This window comes from Triticum dicoccoides, chromosome 5A (assembly GCF_002162155.2).
Source record: "Triticum dicoccoides isolate Atlit2015 ecotype Zavitan chromosome 5A, WEW_v2.0, whole genome shotgun sequence".
Taxonomy (NCBI): Eukaryota; Viridiplantae; Streptophyta; class Magnoliopsida; order Poales; family Poaceae; genus Triticum; species Triticum dicoccoides.
Genome location: NC_041388.1, coordinates 54,374,514 through 54,398,842, shown reverse-complemented (window position 1 = coordinate 54,398,842; position 24,329 = coordinate 54,374,514).

Below are 24,329 nucleotides of genomic sequence, written 5' to 3'. Positions count from 1 at the left end.
GTTTAAACCGGTCAGGCAGTTTCTCCGCTGGTTCAATGAAGAAATATGCAAGGCTATCGGTGAGGAGGTCGCTAGGCTCTTGGCGGCTGGTTTTATTGTTGAAGTATTTCATCCTGAGTGGTTGGCTAATCCAGTGCTGGTACTTAAGAAGAACGTCACTTGGCATATGTGTGTCGACTACACAGATTTAAACAAGGCTTGTCCAGCGGATCCTTTTTCCCTCCCTTGCATTAATCAAATCATTGATGCTACGGCGGGTTGTGAGCGTTTGAGTTTTCTGGATGCATATTCTGGCTACCATCAGATCAGAATGGCAATTAAGGACCAGGAGAAGACAGCCTTCATAACTCCCTTTGGAGCCTTCTGCTATGTATCTACATCTTTTGGGCTCAAGAGTGCCCAGACGACTTATCAGCGCTGTGTGCAGAACTGTCTTCATGATCAGATCGGCCGCAATGTTCATGCTTATGTGGATGATATTGTGGTGAAATCTAGAAAGCAGGAGACATTGATCGATGACTTGAAGGAGACCTTTGACAACCTCCGGGTTTATAAAATGATGCTTAATCCGGTCAAGTGTGTCTTTGATGTACCGGCAGGCAAGCTCTTGGGCTTTCTGGTGTCTAACAGGGGCATTGAGGCTAATCCGGAGAAAATCAAAGCTATAACTTCTTTGGCTAAACCGAAGTGCATCAACGATGTTCAGCGCCTTGCAGGCCGGATTGCAGCCTTAAGCCAGTTTATCAGCCACCTTGGGGAGAAGGCTATCCCCTTATATCAGATGCTGAAGAAGACGGATAACTTCGCCTGGAGTGACGCCGCCAATAAAGCATTTGAGGACTTAAAGCGGCAACTGGCTAAACCGCCGGTCCTTGCTGCTCCTATTGATAAAGAGCCTTTGCTGTTATATGTGGCTGCTAATGCTCGGGCTGTTAGCATGGCTATCATGGTGGAGCGCAAGGAGGCCAGGAAGGAGTATTTGGTTCAGCGGCCGGTTTATTATATCAGTGAGGTACTTATTGAGTCCAAGCAAAGGTACCCGCATTGGCAGAAGCTGGTGTATGGAGTTTTTATGGCGAGCCAGAAGCTTAAGCAATATTTCCAGGGTCATGCCATCACTGTGGTCAGCTCTGCTCCTTTGGGGGATATAATCCGGAACAGGGAAGCGACTGGCCGGATTGCTAAGTGGGCTATTGAGCTTGGGCCTCACGGGCTAAAGTATATGCCCCGAACGGCGATCAAATCTCAGACACTTGTGGACTTCATCAATGACTGGACAGAATTACAGGTGCCAGAAGAGAAGATGGATCATACTTATTGGACTATTCATTTTGATGGGTCCAAGCAATTGGAGGGCTCGGGGGCTGGAGTCATATTAACTTCCCCACGAGGTGATAAATTTTGTTATGTTCTCCGTTTAATGTTCCCTTGTACTAACAATGCAGCTGAGTATGAAGCCCTACTCCATGGTCTTCAAATGGCTAAGGAGATGAATTTAAGCCGGGTTAAGTGCTTCGGTGACTCGGACCTGGTGGCTCAACAAGTGTCTGGTACTTGGGATTCCAAGGATCCGCTCATGGCAACATATCGTCAAGAGGTGGATATTGTTGCGGGTCACTTCAAAGGCTATCAGGTTGATCATGTGGACCGGCGGAAGAACGAAGAGGCGGACGCTTTAAGTCCCTTGGGTTCCCAACGTAAACCGGTTCCACCCAACGTCTTTTTGGATGTGCTACATAATCCGTCGGTCAAGCTCCCAACAGAGGAAGATTTGTCTATTCCTGATCCGGAGGCTTAGTTGGTAGCGGCTATTCATGTCATTCTAGACTGGACGGTCCCGTATTTGGCTTATATGAACCGGGGCGAGTTACCTAAGGATGAAACCTTGGCCCGGCAGATAATCCGGCGGTCCAAGTCCATGACTATTATCAATAGAGAGTTACATCATTGTAGTGTGACAGGGGCATTTCAGCGGTGCGTGTCTCCTGAAGAAGGCTATGAGATTTTGCCTGAGATCGACGAAGGAGATTGTGGTCACCACGCCGGTTCAAAGTCCCTAGTGGCGAAAGCTTTTCGTCATGGCTTCTATTGGCTGACGGCTCATGCTGATGTAGAGGACTTGGTGAAAAAGAGCGACAGTTGTCATAAATTCTCACACCGTGCTCATGTTCCGGCCCAGGAATTGAGGATGATTCCAATCACTTGGTCGTTTGCAACTTGGGGGCTGGATATGGTTGGGCCCTTTAAGAGATCCAAGGACAAGAAGACCCACCTTTTGGTGGCGGTAGATAAGTTCACTAAGTGGGTGGAGGCAGAACCAGTCAGTAAGTGTGATGCGGCTACGACGGTTCAGTTCATCAAGAAAGTGATTTTCCGGTTTGGCTTTCCACACAACATTATAACTGACAATGGTACCAATCTGTCCAAGGGTGCTATGACAGAGTTCTGTCAACGTGAACACATCTGGCTTGACGTGTCATCAGTGGCTCACCCCCAGTCTAATGGTCAAGCAAAGAGAGCCAATCAAGAGATCTTGAGAGGCATCAAGCCCCGTCTTATGGTTCCTTTGCAACGGGCGTCGGGTTGTTGGGTGGAGGAGTTGCCTTCTGTGTTATGGAGCATCAATACCACGCCCAACAGATCCATGGGTTACACGCCTTTTTTCATGGTTTATGGAGCAGAGGCGGTTCTCCCTAGTGACATCCGTCATGACTCGCCCCGTGTGGTGGCGTATGTCGAAGCTGATAATGAAAAGGCACGACAAGAGGCACTTGACCTGTTAGATGAGGAACGTGACATTGCAGCGGCTCGTTCAGCGATTTACCAACAGGATCTACGTCGTTATCACAGCCGCCGGGTTAGAACCACAACTTTTCAAGAAGGTGATCTGGTGCTCCGACTCATCCAGGATCAGACTGATATGCACAAGTTATCCCCTCATGGGAAGGACCCTTTGTGGTCAGCAAGAATCTGCACAATGGGTCATACTAGCTAATCGATGTTTGAGAGCACAAAGACTCACGTAAATCGGAGGAGGAGACCCACCGGCCGTGGAATATCGCTCATCTACGGCCTTACGATACATGAGCCATAGGCTCTGCTTATGTACATAGTTATGACAATGTATATATTATGATCAATATAATAATCCGGAGCCTCAGCTAAAACGGGGTATCTATTGTTTTTTCTTACATCATGTGTGGTTACATGGGGGCTTTTGTTTATAAAGTGGCATCCGGTTTACCCCTTGATTCTGCTTATAAATCCATATCTAAAACTCACTTGGGGGCTTGGTCGTATTCAAACCATAGCTACACCTTTTTGATCGGCTCAAGGCCACCAGAAAAATCACTTGGAGGCTTGGTCGTATTTGAACCATAGCGACACCTCTTGATCGGCTCAAGGCCAAAAGAAAAATACTTAGGGGCCAAAGAGAGTGTTGCCAAATAACAACTCAAACATAGGCACCTACTGAGCACAGCTCAAAATATTGCTTGGGGATTCTTTGCTATCGCAATGAACAAAGAATCTACACTTGTAATAGGCTATCAAGCCATGGCTTGGAAGCCTGGTGTATACACCTAAAACCCTGGGTTAGCCTGCCTTTTTAAGTAAGTCACTCCGTCCAGGTAAACCTGGTATGACCCACCGAACTTTGACAAGTCAATCCCATAAGACCCTGAACTTGTCAAAGTTAAAACGACGATTGGTTAAGGATTGAGGACCATCTTAAAAGGCTTTGTGAAATGGTTTAACTCAGTGGCCTAGCAGCCCATGAAAATCCTCGAATTTGGGGACTGGCAGCCCGTGAAAAGCCTCGACTACAAGTTTTTTTTCATATGCTTTTATTTGCCAAGTTTTTTCTCTTTTGATGACATTTATAATGTTTTGATAAACCGGCGTTCATTAACCCGTCCTGACTGTCAACTACAAGTTGTCAGTACATGATCAATTATAATTCGGTGCTTATTAACCCGGTCTGGTTTTGACTGTAAGTCACCAGCATTATATATAAACTATCCGACGTTTATCACAACCCGGTACGGTTTTATCATAAATCGGCACAATATGGCACGAGTTATCAGTACTCATGATTGGGGGTATCACCCTTACTACAAAAGTTGGTCAACCAACGATGTGATTCAATGTCACAGGTATAATTTATTTTCATATTTGATTATCTTTTTACAACCTGGGTAATACACCATGGCTATATATTTGGGGCATCATGACCCGTCCAGCGGTAAGCCGCCAGGGCACTTTAAATTTCTTGTATGCAGGAGCAACTATGGATTATGACCATCATACATCTTAAGAATGGCGGATTAACAATTGTCAGGCAAAAGTAAATATGCACGATGGCATAGAAGACCAAGTGTTTTAACTAGCCTATTACAAGTTGTTTCCGTGCCCAAAAGAATAATTGTTTCTTGACAAGCATTGCAGCACGTGGAAGGCTAAACCGGCCTCCGGACCATGATTCCTCACCAGCTTGACTTGACGGCTGCAGATCATCTTGCACCGATTCATCATCCTCCTCTCTACCCAGTGGCTGGAAGTCAATGGTTGCCCAATCGATCCCAGTTAGGGCTTGGAATACAGCTTCATCGCTTATAAGGGTGGACGGTTCAATGTCAGGGGCATAGGTGTGCTTACGGATTGGAGGGATAGATTTTGCGCTTCAGGAGTTGGTGCATCAACCTGTTTGTTTTTGTCGTCATAACTCGCCTGGTAATATGAAAGATCAGCTTCTTCAGCCAGTTGACAAGCCAGTGTATGTACTTCCCGGTTTATGGCTCGAAGATCATCATTGCCAAATTCTGATCCGTCTTCTTTTAAGCTGGGATAGCCTTTAGCCACTTCCACCAGATCAAGATCAGGCACCCATGATTTTGCCCGAGTTAGTGCGGTCAGAGCACCAGCCCTTGCAGCAGATCTCTTTAGCTCTTCTACCCGGGCAGGCAACATAGACAACCTTTCTAAGGTCTCCTTGATTAAAGTGGGGGGAGGCTTGTTGTGCGAAGCGGTACAGATGATCCGTTACGCACCGGTATATAACTGCTCTATCAGGGTATAGGCAGCCTTCAGCTTCTTTTGTACATCAGAGCCCAGATGACTAATGCGAGTTCCTGCATCATTACAAATATCAGTAAACCGACATTGTATGGGATGATATGTTGAAAAGGTAAAGCCAGGATATTTACCAAACACAGCGGTAGTCATGGCATGTAATTGCCGCTTTACACAAGTCAGTTCGTCTACCATCGGGTTAAGAGTTGCTTCTACATCCTCGGCTCTTTTTTGCAAAGCGGATTTTTCTGTCTCCCAATCAGCTCGCTCCTTGTTGAAACTCTCCTTTAGCTTTTCCATAGCAGCTAAGGCACTGGTCAGCTCCTCTTTGGCTTTGGAAGTTTCTGCTTGTTGTGACTTGTGGTTTTCTTGCAGATCAGCAGTTTGAGATTCCTTTTTGCTCAGCTCAGCCTATAAGAGACAAACATATCATGAGTTGGTAGTACATATTTCAAGTACCAAGCACATAACAAGTTATGCACCTGATACTTGGGGGCTAATGCATATTTGCTCGTTACTGGCATTTTCTACAAGTCCCAAGCCCAATACAAGTATTACTCTTGGCACTTGGGGGCTAATGTATGTTTGCTCAAAGTAACGTTATGGGTATCCTTCTAAAAAGTTCTGATTCATCTTTACAAGTTAAACCGGACCTTATGGACTACACTGGCGAAAGTTACAGTATTATAAAAGTACCGGTTCATCTTAAAAAGATAACCCGGCCCTTGGAGGCTAATCAGGCAAAGTCAAAATATTACAAAGTACTAGTTCAGATGAGTATCATAAACCGGCACTTGGGGGCTACTGGAGTTGATATTTGAATTGTACATAAGAGAGAAGCAGTTATGCGGTTACCTCATATCGCTCCTTCATCAGATTTACTAAACCGGCTTCATAATCACGGCTTGTATACAGACGGTTTAAGAAGCCGGAATGAATGTCTTGAGCACTGAGGTGGGCATAGCCTGATAAATCGGCATTCCACTTGCCTTTGCCCATAGCAGAAAGCTCATCATTGGCAGTATGCTTTGACAAAGCGACAGGATTGCCAGGAGTGGTGTGGCCAATGCCAGTAATCATAATATCATCTTCTTCACCATCAGCAGCCTTCACGGGAGTTGATGGTTTGTCAGTGGCTTTAGCTGGACTTGCCGGTTTATCGGTGTCGCGGACTGGGCTTGACGGTTTATCGGACTGGCCCGTTGGATCAATTTCAACTTGGTCAGGAACAAAGTCATGATCTTGCGGCGCGGGTCATTAAGCATGGCGTCAGCGTTGGTATCTTCCGGATCTGGAGTTTTTTTTGGTTCAACAGCTGCATTGACGTCAGCCGGTTTATTTAGCCGGGCCTTCTTACTGGGTCTGGGTTTAGCACTGAGAAGAACAGACATAAAAGATCAGTACAGCATGCAAAAGTAACACATCAATGATAAAATCAAGCGCATAAATCACCGAGGAACTGTCTTGAGGGTTGGAAGTTGTGTGGCTATTGATTCACCAGAGGGTAAATTAGGTGTTCCCTAATAATTTGAATCAGACGGATTAAGAGGTTGTCGGAAACAATCCACCTTGGGGTAAGAAGTGTCAAGAGTATAAGAGACCTCTGATCGACATTTTTGAATCGGAGTGTTCGGTAAACTGGTGGAGGTAACTACTTGGCCGCTGTGCTGGGTTGTGCGGCGGGCTTCGTGTTGCTGCTTATTCAAAAGAAAGTTTGGGTCCATGTAAGCTAGGGGGTGAGAAAATTTTATTCTTTGGTTTGCTTGACGGATTTTCTTGGTTGGCAGAGGATCTAAGCCAGAGGAAAGGATAATTACCTCTACGTCATCAGCCTAGCTGCCTTCAGCGTCGTCCTGATAATAGTCATTGTCAATGAGGTGTATGAAAAATGAACCAAGAGAGTCAAGTTCTACCTCAGAATCCGGGTTAGCCAAATCAGCATCAGCATTTGGTTCAGCAGACTCAGTGGTCCTCTTCTTAGCAGGTTTCTTGATAACCTTGGTCTTCGGGCGAAGTGGCTTTACCGGTTTATCCTATGGTTTTGTCGGTTTATCATGTGGCTTCTTCTTCCAAAACGAATCATCGCCCTGTCAAAGATGGATAAATTTTGAGAGAGTATCTAAAAAGGAGCAAGCTAAAACAAAGAGTTATGAGTCTTACAGTTGGCGGTTTAGTGAAGACACAAAAAGGACTTAACCCGGTCTGGCTGCAGACAGCTTCTGGTTCATTCAGTATTTTCTTGACAGCTTCAGTAACTTCAACTTCTGTTAGCTGAATGTCGATGTGTCATTGAGGGTCTTTTAGATCCCCTCTGTACTCACACATTAAACCGGGGCGCCGGCTTAAAGGCAGAACGCTCCAAGAAATCCAACAGCGAACAAAGTCGACACCTGTCAAACCGTTTGCCATAAAGGCTCTAAGCTTTGATAGTTGTGGTGCATAATTGGACCGTTCCTTGGCAGCCAGCCTTTGAGAAAATGGATGAGTGTTGCTAAGCCGGTGAGGATGATAACCCGGCAGAGGATTTTCATCAGTCGGTGATGTGTCTTTGCAGTAAAACCAAGTTTGATTCCAGTCCTTGGGGTGACTATGAAGCTTGGCATGAGGGAAGCTGACATCCTTCCTCTTTTGAATCGCCATTCCACCAAGTTTAGTGTTGGGTCCGTCCGTGAACTCTGTGCGATGGTTTAAATAGAAGAAATCCCTGAATAGTTCAACTGTGGGCTCCTCTTGAAGATAGGCTTCACAAAATACTTGGAAATTGCAAATATTGGACACAGAATTTGGTCCAATATCTTGAGGATGGAGTTGGAAGCTGGCCAGCACACCCCAAATTTTTTTTGAACCGGAAGGGATAAATCCTCGACCCAGATGGTCAGCAAATACAACTACTTCTCCGCCCTTGGGCTCAGGAGGATTTTCTGGACTAGGGGCCCTCCAGTGGATGATTTCTTTCTTGGCTAAAGTGCCAGTTGCGACACATTTGTCTAATTGATCTTCAGTAACCCGGGAAGGAACCCAGTTGCACTCATAAACTTGTTTGGCCATTTCAATGGAAAGCTGAAGCAAGGTAGTTGCCGGTTAAAGATTCATAATGGATAAGTATAAAATGGCGCAAGATAAGCAGAACCAAGGATATATGCATGTTGTTAAACCGGAGTTTTGCTATTGCTAAACCGGAGTCTGACAATGGAGAAAAAAGCAAAAGATAAACGCGTCGGCGGTTTAAAGGGGACTAATGGTACCTACCGGATTGTCATTTTTCAAATTAGCTAAACCGCCTATATTTGTAGGAAAGGTACATATCTAAAATACCTAAGTGAGGGAAAAACAAGTCTTACAGATTGATATGATAATTTTAGATCTGCAGCGTGTTGGTAAATCAAAATATATTCCGACCTAAAGCGCAGGTGCTTAAGCAGTTTAATAGTTCCAGATGAGTTTTTCTACACAAAGCATATGCTAGAATAAGGAAAAGGGAGTTTTAACTACAAAGGCACTGGAAAATATCAGATCTAACTTGCCATTTGTGCTACTGAAGAAAAACAGGGAAGAACAACTCCAAGAACTTCGAAGAACTCCGATGAGTACAAACCCTAATGATAAGATCTGGGGTAGAAGGAGAGACGGCTTACCAATGTCAAAAGAACAGTGGAGAGGCGCCGTGGCTTTCTGGTACGGTCAGGTTGATGCAACAGCCGTTGTTGAGGCAGTGACGAAGATCGACGGCGGCGGCAGAGCTCGAAGGTTCGGTCGGCACGAGGAAGAGTATGATGCGAAGAGGCACGGGGGGGGGATGGAAAGGACCCACTGGTCTTATTTATAAAGGCAAAGGGATAAGTGATAGGCGCAAAAATCGAGGAGCCTAAAAATTGGATATGTGACGAAGCTTTCGCCTCGATTGTCGGAGGCTCATTAATGAAGGTGAGTTATATGCAATTTTTAGTAGCAGGTGACGTCATGGCGGTTTATCACGATTCTGGAAGATGACGTCATGGCGGTTTACAAGATTTCTGTGAAGATGATGAAGTGTTGAAGATTGACATGAACCAGTTCAAATCTATCTGGGGCCTAATGTTGGGGATATTACTAATGGTATAAACCGGCCAGGAGAGGCCGAGTTACGCCCATAATGAGTTATTATACTTGAAGCCCATGAAGACAAGACGGTGGCGCTTTATGAAGGCCCAGGGCCCAAAGGCGGATTAAGGCCTGTAGACATAAACCGACATTGATATGTTAACTTGTGATATGACATAGAAAATAGTAGAGACCAGGCCAGACACGTTTATGAGCCGGCCTCGGGATCTTGTAAACCAACGGGCGTCAACCCATGTATATAAGGGGACGACCCGACGGCGGTTTAGGGACAAGAAACAACAACTCGAGAGCCAGGCATAGCGAATTCGTTCCCTGGTCATCAAAACCCTAACAATTCCACAACAACTGTATTAGGTCTTTACCTTCACCGCAAGGGGCCGAACCAGTATAAACTCTATGCGTCCTTTGTCCGCTTTAACCCCTTTAAGCTAACCCGTCGCGATGGCTCCACGACTAAGTCCTTTCACTAGGACATCTGCCGTGACAAAGCCACGACAGTTAGTATGATAAAGAGCAAACCATTCCACTTTGGTACTGTCAAAGACAAGATTCATAATTGTTTCCACACAATGCTTACTATATCATACAATTTCCACAATTTATATTGAGCAATATAAGCCATAAAAACTAGAAAGCAAGCAGACTATGCATTGAAAACAAAATCTGCCAAAAACAGAATAGTCTGTAATGATCTGGATAACTACCATACTTATGCTACTCCAAAAATTCTGACCATGTGAGCAATTTGTATATTAAACTTCTGCAAAAAGAATCAACTCAATAGAACTCTTCTGTTAAAAATGAGACTCATTTTCGTGAGCACAAAAGTTTCTGTTTTTCAGCAGGGTCAAATCAACTATCACCCAACATGATCCCAAAGGCTTTACTTGGCCCTTCATTGAAACAAAAGCTAGAAAGCATGATTAATACAGTAGCATAATCATGTGAACACACAAAAACAGTAGTAAAATTGTTGGGTTGTCTCCCAACAAGCACTTTCTTTAATACTTTTAGCTAGGCATGATGATTTCAATGATGCTCACATAAAAAGATACAAATTGAGACATAACGGGATCATCATGAAGCATATGACTAGCACATTTAAGCCTAACCCACTTCCTATGCATAGGGATTTAGTGAGCAAACAATTTATGGAACAAGAATCAACTAGCATAGGAAGGCAAAACAAGTGCAACTTCAAGACTTTCAACATAAAGAGAGGAAACTTGGTATTATTGCAATTCCTACAAGCATAAGTTCCTCCCTCATAATAATTTTCAGTAGCATCATGAAGAAACTCAACAATATAACCATCACATAAAGCATTCTTTTCATGATATACAAGCATATAAATTCTATTACTCTCCACATAAGAAAATTTCTTCTCATCAATAATGGTGGGAGCAAACTCAACAAAATAACTATCATGAGAGTGAAAATTAAAATCATGATGACAAGTTTCATGGTTATCATTATTCTTTATAGCATACATGTCATCACCATAGTCATCATAGATAGCAACTTTGTTATCATAGTCAATTGCAGCCTCATCCAAAATGGTGGATTCATCACTAAATAAAGTCATGACCTCTCTGAATCCACTTTCATCATTATAATCATCATAAATAGGAGGCATGCAATCATTATAAAAAAATTGCACATCAAATATTGGGGGACTAAAAATATCATTTTCATCGAATATAGGATCCCCAAGCTTATGGCTTTGCATATTGCTCCCTCTTGAGCATGCGTTGGTTTTCCCTTGAAGAGGAAAGGGTGATGCAGCAAAGTAGCGTAAGTATTTCCCTTAGTTTTTGAGAACCAATGTATCAATCTAGTAGGAGACTGCATGCAATTCGCCTAGTACCTGCACAAACAATCAAGAACCTTGCAACCAACACGATAAAGGGGTTGTCAATCCCTTCACGGCCACTTGCAAAAGTGAGATCTGATAAAGATAATAAGATAAATGTTTTGGTATTTTTGTTTTATAGATTGGAAAGTAAAGACTGCTAAATAAACGACGACAGAAATGGCTAGTCGATGGGAAACTAATATGATGTAAAATAGACCCTGGGGCCATAGGTTTCACTAGTGGCTTCTCTCATGATAGCATATATTACAGTGGGTGAACAAATTACTGCCGAGCAATTGATAGAAAGGCGCATAGTTATGAGAATATCTAGGCATGATCATGAACATAGGCATCACGTCCGTGTCAAGTAGACCAAAACGAATCTGCATCTACTACTATTACTCCACACATCGACTGCTATCCAGCATGCATCTAGAGTATTAAGTTCATAAGAATAGAGTAACGCATTAAGCAATATGACATGATGTAGGAGGATAAACTCAAGCAATATGATATAAACCCCATGTTTTTATCCTTGATGGTAACAATACAATACGTGCCGGTTCCCTTTCTGTCACTGGAATCGAGCACCACAAGATTGAACCCAAAGCTAAGCACTTCTCCGATTGCAAGAAAGATCAATCTAGTAGGCCAAACCAAACTGATAATTAGAAGAGACTTGCAAAGATATCAAATCATGCATATAAGAATTCAGAGAAGAATCAAATATTGTTCATAGATAATCTTGATCATAAACCCACAATTCATTGTATCTTGACAAACACACCGCAAAAAAGTATTACATTGAATAGATCTCCAAGAACATCGAGGAGAACTTTGTATTGAGAACCAAAGAGAGATAAGAAGCCATCTAGCTAATAACTATGGACCCGAAGGTCTATGGTAAACTACTCACACATCATCGGAGAGGCTATGGTGTTGATGTAGAAGACCTTTGTGATCGAATCCCTCTCCGGCAGATCGCCGGAAAAGGCCCCAAGATGGGATCTCATGGGTATAGAAGGTTGCGGCGGTGGAAAAGTGGTTTCATGGCTCCCCTGGATGTTTTCAGGGTATAAGAGTATATATATAGGCGAAAGAAGTAGGTCAGTGGAGCTATGAGGGGCCCACGAGGGTGTGGGGGCGCGCCTACCCCCTAGGCACGCCCTCCTGCCCCGTGGCCGCCTTGTTGTGTCTCTGACTTCCACTCCAAGTCTCCTGGATTGCGTTTGTTTTAAGAAAGATCATCGCAAAGGTTTCGTTCCGTTTGGATTCCTTTGATATTCCTTTTCTGTGAAACACTGAAATAGGCAAAAAAACAGCAACTGACATTGGGCCTTCGGTTAATAGGTTAGTCCCAAAAATAATATAAAAGAGCATATTAAAGCCCATTAAACATCCAAAACAGATAATATAATAGCATGGAACAATCAAAAATGATAGATACGTTGGAGACGTATCACATATCATTAGCATCATGGATATTCAAAGAGTTCATACCAACAATATTGCAATCATGCTCATCATTCAAATATTTTGTGCCAAGCATTTTATTGACTTCTTCTTCTAACAATTGAGCACAATTTTCTGAACCATCATTTTCAAGAAATACATTATAAAGATGATCAATAATATGATGCAACCTAAATTCCATTTTTTGTAGTTTTCTTTTATAAACCAAACTAGTGATAAAACAATAAACAAAAAGATTCAATTGCAAGATCTAGAGATATACCTTCAAGCACTCACCTCCCCGGCAACGGCGCCAGAAAAGTGGTTGATGTCTACTATGCAACTTTATTCTTGTAGACACGTGTTGGGCCTCCAAGCGGAGAGTTTTGTAGGATAGTAGAAATTTTCCCTCAAGTGGATGACCTAAGGTTTATCAATCCGTGAGAGGTGTAGGATGAAGATGGTCTCTCTCAAACGACCTTGCAACCAAATACAAGAAATCTCTTGTGTCCCCAACACACCCAATACAATGGCAAATTGTATAGGTGCACTAGTTCGGCGAAGAGATAGTTATAAAAGTGTAATATGGATGGCAGAAATATATTTTTATAATCTGAAATTATAAAAACAGCAAGGTAGCAAATAGTAAACGGGCACAAAAACGGTATTGCAATGCTTAGAAACAAGACCTAGGGTCCGTACTTTCACTAGTGCAATCTCTCAACAGTGCTATCATAGTTGGATCATATGGTTGTCCCTCAAAGTACAATAAAGAATCACTCCCGAGTTCCTATTAGTGGAGAATGAAAGGTACGAATTGTTTGTAGGGTACGAAGCCACCTCAAAGCTATTCTATCCGATCGATCTATTCCAGAGTTCGTACTAAAATAACACAAAGCTATTGTTTCCATTCGATTTATCCTAGAGTTTGTACTAGAATAACACCAAAGCATATTCATATTCATAATACTCAAACCACACAAGGAACTACAAATAGACCCCAAAGTTTCTACCGGAGAAAAATGTGCATCAACCCCTATGCATAGATTACCCCAATATCACCGCGGGAATCCGCGAATTGAATGCCATAACATATATCAAGTGAATCAATAAGATACCTCAATTGTCACCTCAAGTATTCATACCGCAAGACATATATCATGTGTTCTCATCTCTGAATATTCAATCCGACATGACAAAACTTCAAAGGGATTCAATCCATCACAACAAGAGTATGGAGGGGAGAAACATAATGATCTGACTATATTAACAAAGCCCATGATATAGATCACGAGAGAGAGAGATTAAACACATAGCTACTGGTACAAACCCTCAGCCCTGAGGGTGTACTACTCCCTCCTCATCGTGGTCGCAGCCAGGATGACGAAGATGGCCACCGGAGATGATTCCCCCCCCCTCCGGCAGGGTGCCGAAACAGGTCTAGATTGGTTTTCGGTGGCTACGGAGCCCTGCGGCGGCGGAACTTCCGATCTAGGTTAACCCTAATGGGTTTCAGAATATTTGGGAATTTATAGTGCAAAGAGGGGGTACGGGAGGCCACACTACAAAAAAAAGACACATCTGTGACATTTTGGGCCGAACGAATTTTTTTCTATCATACATATGACACTTCTATGACAATAATTGTGACAAAACCCGGTATCATCATCAATATGGTGGGCTCCTACTTCTATGACAACAAATCATGACAAAAAATGGGCTTTTCGTCCTGGGCGGGCCGAAGACGCAGCTGCATGACATTCTTTGGGCCGTCCATGACAGAAAAAACCATGGTAGAAGCGAGGGGGAGGAAAATTTCGGGGAGTTCCCAGTTATGGTGGGAGGTCGGGGGCCGAGCGATGCGTGTTTCTCTCATACACGTACGCGCATGTGTGCGAGACATTGGCTCTAACTGAACCCGAGCGAGGTATTGGGCTCTAACTGAACCCGAGCGATTGCACTGTAGGCTACGCGTTACTGAACCCGAGCGGTCGATTGATGGCTGTTTACAGAACCTGTCATGGAATCGTCACGGCAGATGTCCTAGTGTAAGGACTTAGTCATGAGGCCAACGCACCTATGTGGTAGCTTGAGAGGGGTTGAGTGGAATCGAGAGACGCAACGCAAGACAAAGACTTAGACAGCTTCGGGCTCCGGGAAACATCATCCGGTAACAATCCTACGTGCTGTTTGAGGCTATCTCTCATTATGATCATGAGGAAGTCACCGTAAACCGGCTCTCCCAGTTAACCCTAACCCTTTAAGATTGTTTCTTCTCCTTCTCTTTGGGGAGCCCTGCCCCTCCTTATATATGTTGAAGGGGCGGGTTACATGTAGAGTCCAACTCGGACTTAAGACTTAACTATTATGACTTCTCTTCATGGGCTTCTTAACATCTTGGGCTTCATAACGTCTTGGGCTTCATAACTCCTAGCAACCCAGTTACCACTGCCTGCCGGGAGTTAACTGGTGCCGATTTAAGATTATCTGCTGGGAGTTAACTGGTGCCGGTTTAAGATTGTCTGCCAGGAGTTAACTAGTGCCGGTTTAAGATTGTCTGCCAGGAGTTAACTGGTGCCAGTTTAAGATTGTCTGTCGGGAGTTAACTTCTGACTTAACCCCTGTCTTAACTATCAGCCAGTTTAACAACTGGCCGGTTTACCGTCTGGGTTAACTTCTTGTTTTACCTGTCTGTCTTAACTGTCAGCCGGTTTAACAACCTGCCGGTTTACCGTCTGACTTAACACCAACCGGTTTACCACCTGTCTTAACACCTGCCGGTTTACCACTGCCTTAACACTTGCCGGTTTACCGCCTGTCATAGCCATCTGACTTAACTTCCTGCCTTTAACTGTCTACCGGTTTAACAACCTACCGGTTTACCGTCTGACTTAACACCAACCGGTTTACCACCTGTCTTAACACCTGCCGGTTTACCACCTGCCTTAACTCTTGCCGGTTTACCACCTGCTGGTTTACCGTCCGTCATATCCATCTGACTTAATTGTCAGCCTTTAACTGTCTGCCGGTTTACCAAGTCCCAGCCGGTTTACAACTCCGGCCAGGTCATACCGCGGGGTATATCCCCGACATTAGCCCCCAGTTTAATTTGGATTTATCCATGTTAAACTGATCTTGATTATCCTTAAGTCCTTGTCACTTCCTTCTTCTATAAAATCCTAGTCAATAGACCAGCTTCATAATCAATTTGCTGATATTGGTTTGTAATAGAGAAATATTGTGAAGATTAACTCCTTTGACTTCAGCTCCCAATGCTTAACAAAAATATTGGCCTTTGAAATACTCATTTGATCTTTAGCCGATTTAAGAATGTAGAACTTTGCCGGTTTAAGACTTGAACTTGCCGGTTTATCATTGCCGGTTTACAAATATTGATGGCACCGGGTCATAATTGTAGTTAACATCAAGCTTAAAAATATACCTCTTATATGCCTATCACTTATAGCCCCCAAGTCTTAAGAAGGTAGCATTGCAACAGCTTAAGACTTGCTTCAATATGAATGTCACAAGCTTGAAGAAATCCAGGTTGTTCATCTCAATTACAAGTCAGAACTGAGTATTCCACATATGTAGCCCCCAAGTGTCGGGTTGTCATGCTTGCAGCAACCTGGGACTTGAAATTGCCTTATGCTCATAAAAACTTCAACCAGTGTAGCCCCCAAGGGCCGGGTTATTATGCAATAATGAGCAGGGACTTTGTAAATATGATCATGTAAACTTGAGCAGCAATGTGTAACCCCCAAGGGCCGGCTCAATAAGATACTATTGAGCTGGGACTTGATATATTCTTCAATGAAAATAACATCATATGATGTAACCCCCCTCATGGGGCTTGAACGCATGTCCACAAGGTTAAGAGCCTTGTGCTTTACCAACTGAGCAGTGGATCCTTTAATAATAGATGAAAATTTATGTACCTTGAATTGTTAACAAGAGCAATTTAGCCCCCAAGGGCCGGCTCATTATGATGTGATGAGTCGGGTCTTCAATAAGTGAGCAAACAATGACTTTGCATTAGCCCCCAAATGTCATGGTGCATGCTGGCAGTGACATGAGACTTGTATATTTTATGTTAGATTGGTAGTAGAAGACCATCGTTCATCCCTGACCGCCACTCATAAGGAAGACAATCAATAAATAAATCGTGCTTCGACTTCATCACATAACGGTTCACCGTACGTGCATGCTACGGGAATCACAAACTTTAACACAAGTATCTCTCAAATCCACAACTACTCAACTAGCATGACTCTAATATCACCATCTTCATATCTCAAAACAATCATCAAGTATCAAACTTCTCATAGTATTCAATGCACTCTATATGAAAGTTTTTATTATATCCCACTTGGATGCCCATCATATTAGGACAAGTTTCATAACCAAAGCAAACTACCATGCTGTTCTAAGGACTCTCAAAATAATATAAGTTAAGCATGAGAGTTCATCTAATTCTTCAAAATAAAACCACCACCGTGCCCTAAAAATATATAAGTGAAGCACTAGAGCAAACGACAAACTACTCCGAAAGATATAAGTGAAGATCAATGAGTAGTCGAATAATTATGCAACTATGTGAAGACTCTATAACATTTAAGAATTTCAGATCTTGGTATTTTATTCAAACAGCAAGAAAAACAAAAGAAAACAAAATGACGCTCCAAGCAAAACACATATCATGTGGTGAATAAAAATATAGCTCCAAGTAAAGTTACCGGTGAACGAAGACGAAAGAGGGGATGACATCTGGGGCATCCCCAAGCTTAGGCTTTTGGTTGTCCTTGAATATTACCTTGGGGTGCCTTGGTCATCCCCAAGCTTAGGCTCTTTCCACTCCTTATTCCATAGTCCATCGAATCTTTACCCAAAACTTGAAAACTTCATAACACAAAATTTAATAGAAAACTCGTAAGCTCTGTTAGTATAAGAAAATAGATCACCACTTAGGTACAGTTGTGAACTCATTCTAAATTCATATTGGTGTAATATCTAATGTATTCCAACTTATCTATGGTTCATACCCTCTGATACTACTCATAGATTCATCAAAATAAGCAAACAACACATCAAAAATAGAATCTGTAAAAAACAGAACAGTCTGTAGTAATCTGGATCAAACGTGTACTTTTGGAACTCATAAAATTCTAAAATAAATTTCTGTTCTTGAGGAATTTATCTATTTATCATATGAAAAAAGAATTAACTAAATAGCACTCTCCAATAAAAAAATGGCAGCAATTCTCGTGAGCGCTAAAGTTTCTGGTTTTTACAGCAAGATCAACAAGACTTTCCCCAAGTCTTCCCAACGGTTCTACTTGGCACAAGCACTAATTAAAACATAAAAACTCAATCATAACAGAGGCTAGATAAATTATTTATTACTAAACAGGAGCAAAAAATAAGGAACAAAAATAAAGTTGGGTTGCCTCCCAACAAGCGCTATCGTTTAACGCCCCTAGCTAGGCATGATGATTTCAATGATGCTCACATAAAGGATAAGAATTGAAACGTAAAGAGAGCATCAAGAAGAATATGACTAGCACATTTAAGTCCAACCCACTTCCTATTCATAGGGATTTTGTGAGCAAACAACTTATGGGAACAAGAATGAACTTGCATAGGAAGGTAAAACAAGCATAACTTCAAAATTTTAAGAACATAGAGAGGAAACTTGATATTATTGCAATTCCTACAAGCATATATTCCTCCCTCATAATAATTTTCACTAGCATCATGAATGAATTCAACAATATAACCAGCACCTAAAGCATTCTTTTCATGATCTACAAGCATAAAAAATTTACTACTCTCCACATAAGCAAAATTCTTCTCATTCGGGATAGTGGGAGTATCATAAGAGACTTGAATACTATAAATTGTTTCCACATTAAAAGAGTAATGTACAGAAAAGGGGTAATCATAATCATGACAAGTTTTATAAATATAATCACTACTTTTTATAGCATAAGTACCATCACAATAATCATCATAAGTAGGAGGCATGCTATCATCATTATAAATTTGCATATCAAAACTTGGGAGACTAAAAATATCATCTTCATTAAACGTAGCATCCCCAAGCTTGGGACAAACATTAATTGCAGCAAATATATTCTCAAAAACATCATCTTCATGAAACATAGCATCCCCAATCTTGGGCCATTTCATATCATAAGCACAATCACTCTCATCATTAATAGTATGAATAACACCAATAGTATAGCAATTATCATATTCTTCCAAGCAAGTGCCAAAAAGATTTTCAAGATCATAAGAAGTATCATTATCTTCCACAATTATATTTTCATGAGGCACAATAGTAATAGGAGCAGCATTATTTGGGGAGATATCTTTTTACCTCTCTTCCTTTTTCTTTTCTTCTTCTTCACCACATCATGTGTGGGTTCAATCCTCTTTTTGGAGCTCCTTATTAATGAGATTCATTGAATAGGAGGCTCCTCCTCGTTACCTGATTCATCATAAGAAATAATAGGATGTTATTGGGAAGTCTCTTCCCTTTCATTAGTATTCTCTTCATCTTCTATTTGTTTTTCTTTTCTTTATGTAGTTGGCAATATAAGGATTTTCAATACAATTCACCGCACAATACATATAAATTTCTTCTAGATCAAAATTGAGAACTCTATAAAGGGAAAATTCTGGAATAACCTTAGTTATACGTCTCATTTCTTCATAACCCAAGAGAAAACTAAGTTCATTATGATGTGCAAGAGAAATCAAGTCATCACAATTTTTGGACACGATACGATCATGAAACAACTTGCATTGGGTACTGAAATGATCACGTTCATTGCGAAGTTCACAAGTACGGCGAAGAAAATTTAAATTTTCAGCACAAACATCTAGCCTTTCTTGCTACCATTTAGTTTCTAAGTACTTATGCCTCTTGCAATATCTATCTTCCCTATTTGGTGTGTACTTGCAAACCCAATGCACTCCACAAAAATTGACATGTTTATAGGAGACATTTTCACCATAACTAGTGCAATAATCATTAGTACTATGGATATTCAAGGAGTTCATACTAACAACATTGCAATCATGCTCATCATTCAAAGATTTAGTGCCAAACATTTTAATGCATTCTTCTTCTAACACTTTGGCACAATTTTCCTTTCCATCATACTCACGAAAGATTATTAAAAAGATGAAGCGTATGAGGTAAACTCAATTCCATTTTTTTATAGTTTTCTTTTATAAACTAAACTAGTGATAAAACAAGAAACTAAAAGACTCGATTGCAAGATCTAAAGATATACCTTCAAGCACTCACCTCCCCGGCAACGGCACCAGAAAAGAGTTTGATGTCTACTACACAACCTTCTTCTTGTAGAGTTGTTGGGCCTCCAAGTGCAGAGGTTTGTAGGACAGTAGTAAATTTCCCTTAAGTGGATGACCTAATGTTTATCAATCCGTAGGAGGCGTAGGATGAAGATGGTCTCTCTCAAGCAACCCTGCAACCAAATAACAAAAAGTCTCTTGTGTCCCCAACACACCCAATACAATGGTAAATTGTATAGGTGCACTAGTTCGGCGAAGAGATGGTGACACACGTGGTATATGGATAGTAGATAAAGGTTTTTGTAATCTGAAAACATAAAAACAGCAAGGTAACTAATGATAAAAGTGAGCGTAAACGGTATTGCAATGTGTGGAAATAAGGCCTAGGGTTCATACTTTCGCTAGTGTAAGTTCCCTCAACAATACTAACATAATTGGATCACATAACTATCCTTCAACATGCAACAAAGAGTCACTCCAAAGTCACTAATAGCGGAGAACAAACGATGAGATTATGGTAGGGTACGAAACCACCTCAAAGTTATTCTTTCCAATCAATCCGTTGGGCTATTCCTATAAGTGTCACACACAGCTCTAGAGTTCGTACTAGAATAACACCTTAAGACACAAATCAACCAAAACCCTAATGTCACCTAGATACTCCAATGTCACCTCAAGTATACGTGGGTATGATTATACGATATGCATCACACAATCTCAGATTCATCTATTCAACCAACACATAGAACCTCAAAGAGTGCCCCAAACTTTCTACCGGAGAATCACGACGAAAACATGTGCCAACCCCTATGCATAGGTTCATGGGCGGAACCCGCAAGTTGATCATCAAAACATACATCAAGTGAATCACGTGGTATCCCATTGTCACCACAGATACGCACGACAAGACATACATCAAGTGTTCTCAAATCTTTAAAGACTCAATCCGATAAGATAACTTCAAAGGGAAAACTCAATCCATTACAAGAGAGTAGAGGGGGAGGAGAAACATAAGATCCAACTATAATAGCAAATCTCGCGATACATCAAGATCGTACCACCTCAAGAACACGAGAGAGAGATCAAACACATAGCTACTGGTACATACCCTCAGCCCCGAGGGAGAACTACTCCCTCCTCGTCATGGAGAGCACCGGGATGATGAAGATGGCCACCGGAAAAGGATTGCCCCTCCGGCAGGGTGCCAGAATAGGTCTAGATTGGTGCTCGGTGGCTACGAAGGCTTCTGGCGGCGGAACTCCCGATCACTTCTGCTCCTTGATAGTTTTAGGGTATATGGATATATATAGGCAGAAGAAATATATCAGGGGAGCCATGAGGGGCCCACGAGGGTGGAGGGCGCGCCAAGGGGGTGGGCGCGCCCCCTGCCTCGTGGCTTCCTCGTTGATCCCCTGACGTGCACTCCAAGTCTCCTATATTGCTTTCTTTCCAAAAATAACTTTCCATAAGGTTTCATTCCGTTTGGACTCTGTTTGATATTCCTTTTCTTCAAAACCCTAAAACAAGGAAAAAATAGAAATTGGCACTGGGCTCTAGGTTAATAGGTTAGTCCCAAAAAACATATAAAATAGCATATAAATGCATATAAAACATCCAAGGTTGATAATATAATAGCATGGAACAATCAAAAATTATAGATACGCTGGAGATGTATCACTATGATACCTGGTACTGGAGAGGAGGTAGACAGAGCTACTCTCAAAGGAAAAGAGAATGTGCCCATAGTGGTGGGAAACTCCTCACTAGGTGACAAACAGGGTACATATGGTCCCCACTCTTCACCTTCTTCACCAAATTCCTTTGATTTCAAAAGTATTGCTAAAGCACATGCTCTAGATGTTATTGATGGTGCTCATTTAATTTCTGAAGAAGGTTTGGACCTCTAGATTCAGAACTTTGCTCCTGCTATACAGGGTGCAGTCAATACTTTCAAGATTGAGATCCCAGTAAGTTGGTTTAATTTCATAATCCACCTTCTGTTAACACCTGATAAGTTTGGCCGGGTTATGCACCTGTTGAAATCTAAACTATGGACTCCGTTGACTGCAAACTATAATTCTGAAGAATCTATCACTTTCCATATACCTGACAATTGCATAACATCTCAGGCACCCTATTGCAAAGAAATATTCCAGGGAATTGGGAAGGAGAATGAGGGCATTAGCCCAACTGCACATTCCACTACTGGAGCTAGGAGTCCTCTGCAATAGCTGTCCCCAAATAAAGTGCCTTTGCCATTGGGGGAAGCAGTATCCAGGAAGAGAAGAGAAAAAGAGCCTCTGGTGGAAACTGAGGTAAGAAGAAGTGACAGAATTAAAAAATATAATAATGGGTATAGGAGGAAGTCCTATGATTTTAAAGCTTGTTTGCCATGCAATGTTGTTCCACCAATTCTTCCTAATAGAGTGGTCAAAAACCTCACAAAGTCTTTCTGTAAGGTGTTTGAGGAAGAAGCACATGAGAAGTTGTCCAAGAAACACAAGAAGAAGGGACAAGAGGAGGTGGACAAGGTGTCCAAGGCCACTGGTCATGCAGAACAGCCCAACACATCATAAGCACCAGAATAGAGCTACCTCAATTCCCTAGTTTGGTTAAACAGATATGTAGGCTGGTTATGATCATCTCTGTCAACTGGTGTAACAATAATGGTTGTGGTACTACTTGGTTTCTTTTGCTTCATATTAGGTGGTCTAAACAATGTTGTGTATGTCTTAAGGACTTCTCTTTGTTGGTACAATATGACAAGCATGTTCTGCAAGTCTTGAAATGTTATTCTTCTCATAATGGTTGTACTTTTTTCCACTATGTGATGAGCATGGGGCTGGCACCCTATGACAATGCACAACTCTTCAATACAAGGCAAAATACCAAGGGTTCGTTCTTGGTACTTCTCAGAAATCAGATCATATTAAATAATGAATAACAACAGATCCTAGAATATACTGAACTGGAATGTCAGGGGTATAAATTCTTGAGACAAATGGTTAGCCATCAGAAGTAAAATTGAGGAAAGTGCAGCTGGCATTGTTTGCATTCAGGAAACTAAGAGAGAGAACTTTGATCTGGCATATATTCATAAATTCTGTCCCCAAAGATTTAACAAATTTGAATTTCTTCCCTCAATTGGGGCTTCTGGAGGTATTGTGACTACTTGGAATGAGACTCTTTTTAATGGGGAAATGATTTCTCAAAACAAATTCTCTCTCTCAGTGCAATTCACTTGTAAAACCACCAACCACATCTAGATTCTTACCAATATCTATGGGCCTTGCTCTCAGGAGGATAAACTGGAGTTCATTGACTGGTTCAGTTCAATTCAAATGCCTACTGACACAGACTGGATAATTATGGGGGATTTTAACTTTATCATATCTCCTGAGGATAGAAATAAACTAGGGGGATGTCAACCAAATGCTTCTTTTTAATGAGGCAATCAACAATTTGGGACTGGTAGAGTTGCCCCTAAAAGGTAGGAAATACAGCTGGAGTAACATGTAGGAAAAATCCACTCTTGGAAAAATTAGACCGGTTCTTTACCTCTGCAGCTTGGATGACTTCCTTCCCTGACACAACTGCTCTTCCTTTGGCAAAACCAATTTCTTACCATCTCCCAAGTATGATCAAGATTGGTACTCACATTCCAAGGTCACGGGTTTTTAGGTTTGAGAACTATTGGTTGAAACATAACTCTTTTATGGACATTGTATTGGCAGCCTGGAACATTCCTGTTGGTTTAACTAACCCTGCAAAGAAAGTCAATGCTAAGTTCAAGAACTTAAGGAGAGCAATTAAATTGTGGGCCAAGAGTCTTTCATGCCTTAAAAACAAATTGAAGAGTTAAATGCTTGTATTTCCTTTGGGATATGATTGAGGAATTCAAAAATCTCACTCTTTTTGAAGCAAGCTGCAGGTCCCTATTGAAAGAATAGCTGTTAGTAGTGCTAAACAGTCAGAAAATTTACTAGAAACAGAGAGGGAAAATAAAAGGTGTAGAATTTGGTGATGAAAATACCAAGTTCTTTCACACTAAAGCTTCCATCAACCTTAGGCACAACAAAATTGCAATGCTGCTTAATGAGGATCAGATTGAAGTAACTGACCATGAGCGAAAGGCTGCTATTTTGTGGGAGGCATTCAAACAAAGGCTGGGCCACTCAAATGGCCACACAATGCACTTTGACTTGCAAGACTTATATGAGCACAGATTTGACCCTCAGATATTCCATGACCTGGAGCAACCTTTCACACAAAAGGAAATTGATGAAGTAGTAAAGAACCTTCATAATGACAAGTCCCCAGGTCCAGATGGCTTCAATAATGAATTTCTTAAAGCTTGTTGGGGTATTATCAAGGAAGATATTACTGAACTCATCCATGATTTCCATGCTGGGAATGTTAATCTTGAGAGTATCAACACTTCATATATAACTCTGGTGCCAAAGAAGGATGTGCCCCTAACTCCAAATGACTTCAGACCAATCTCTTTACTTAATGGTGTGCTCAAAAT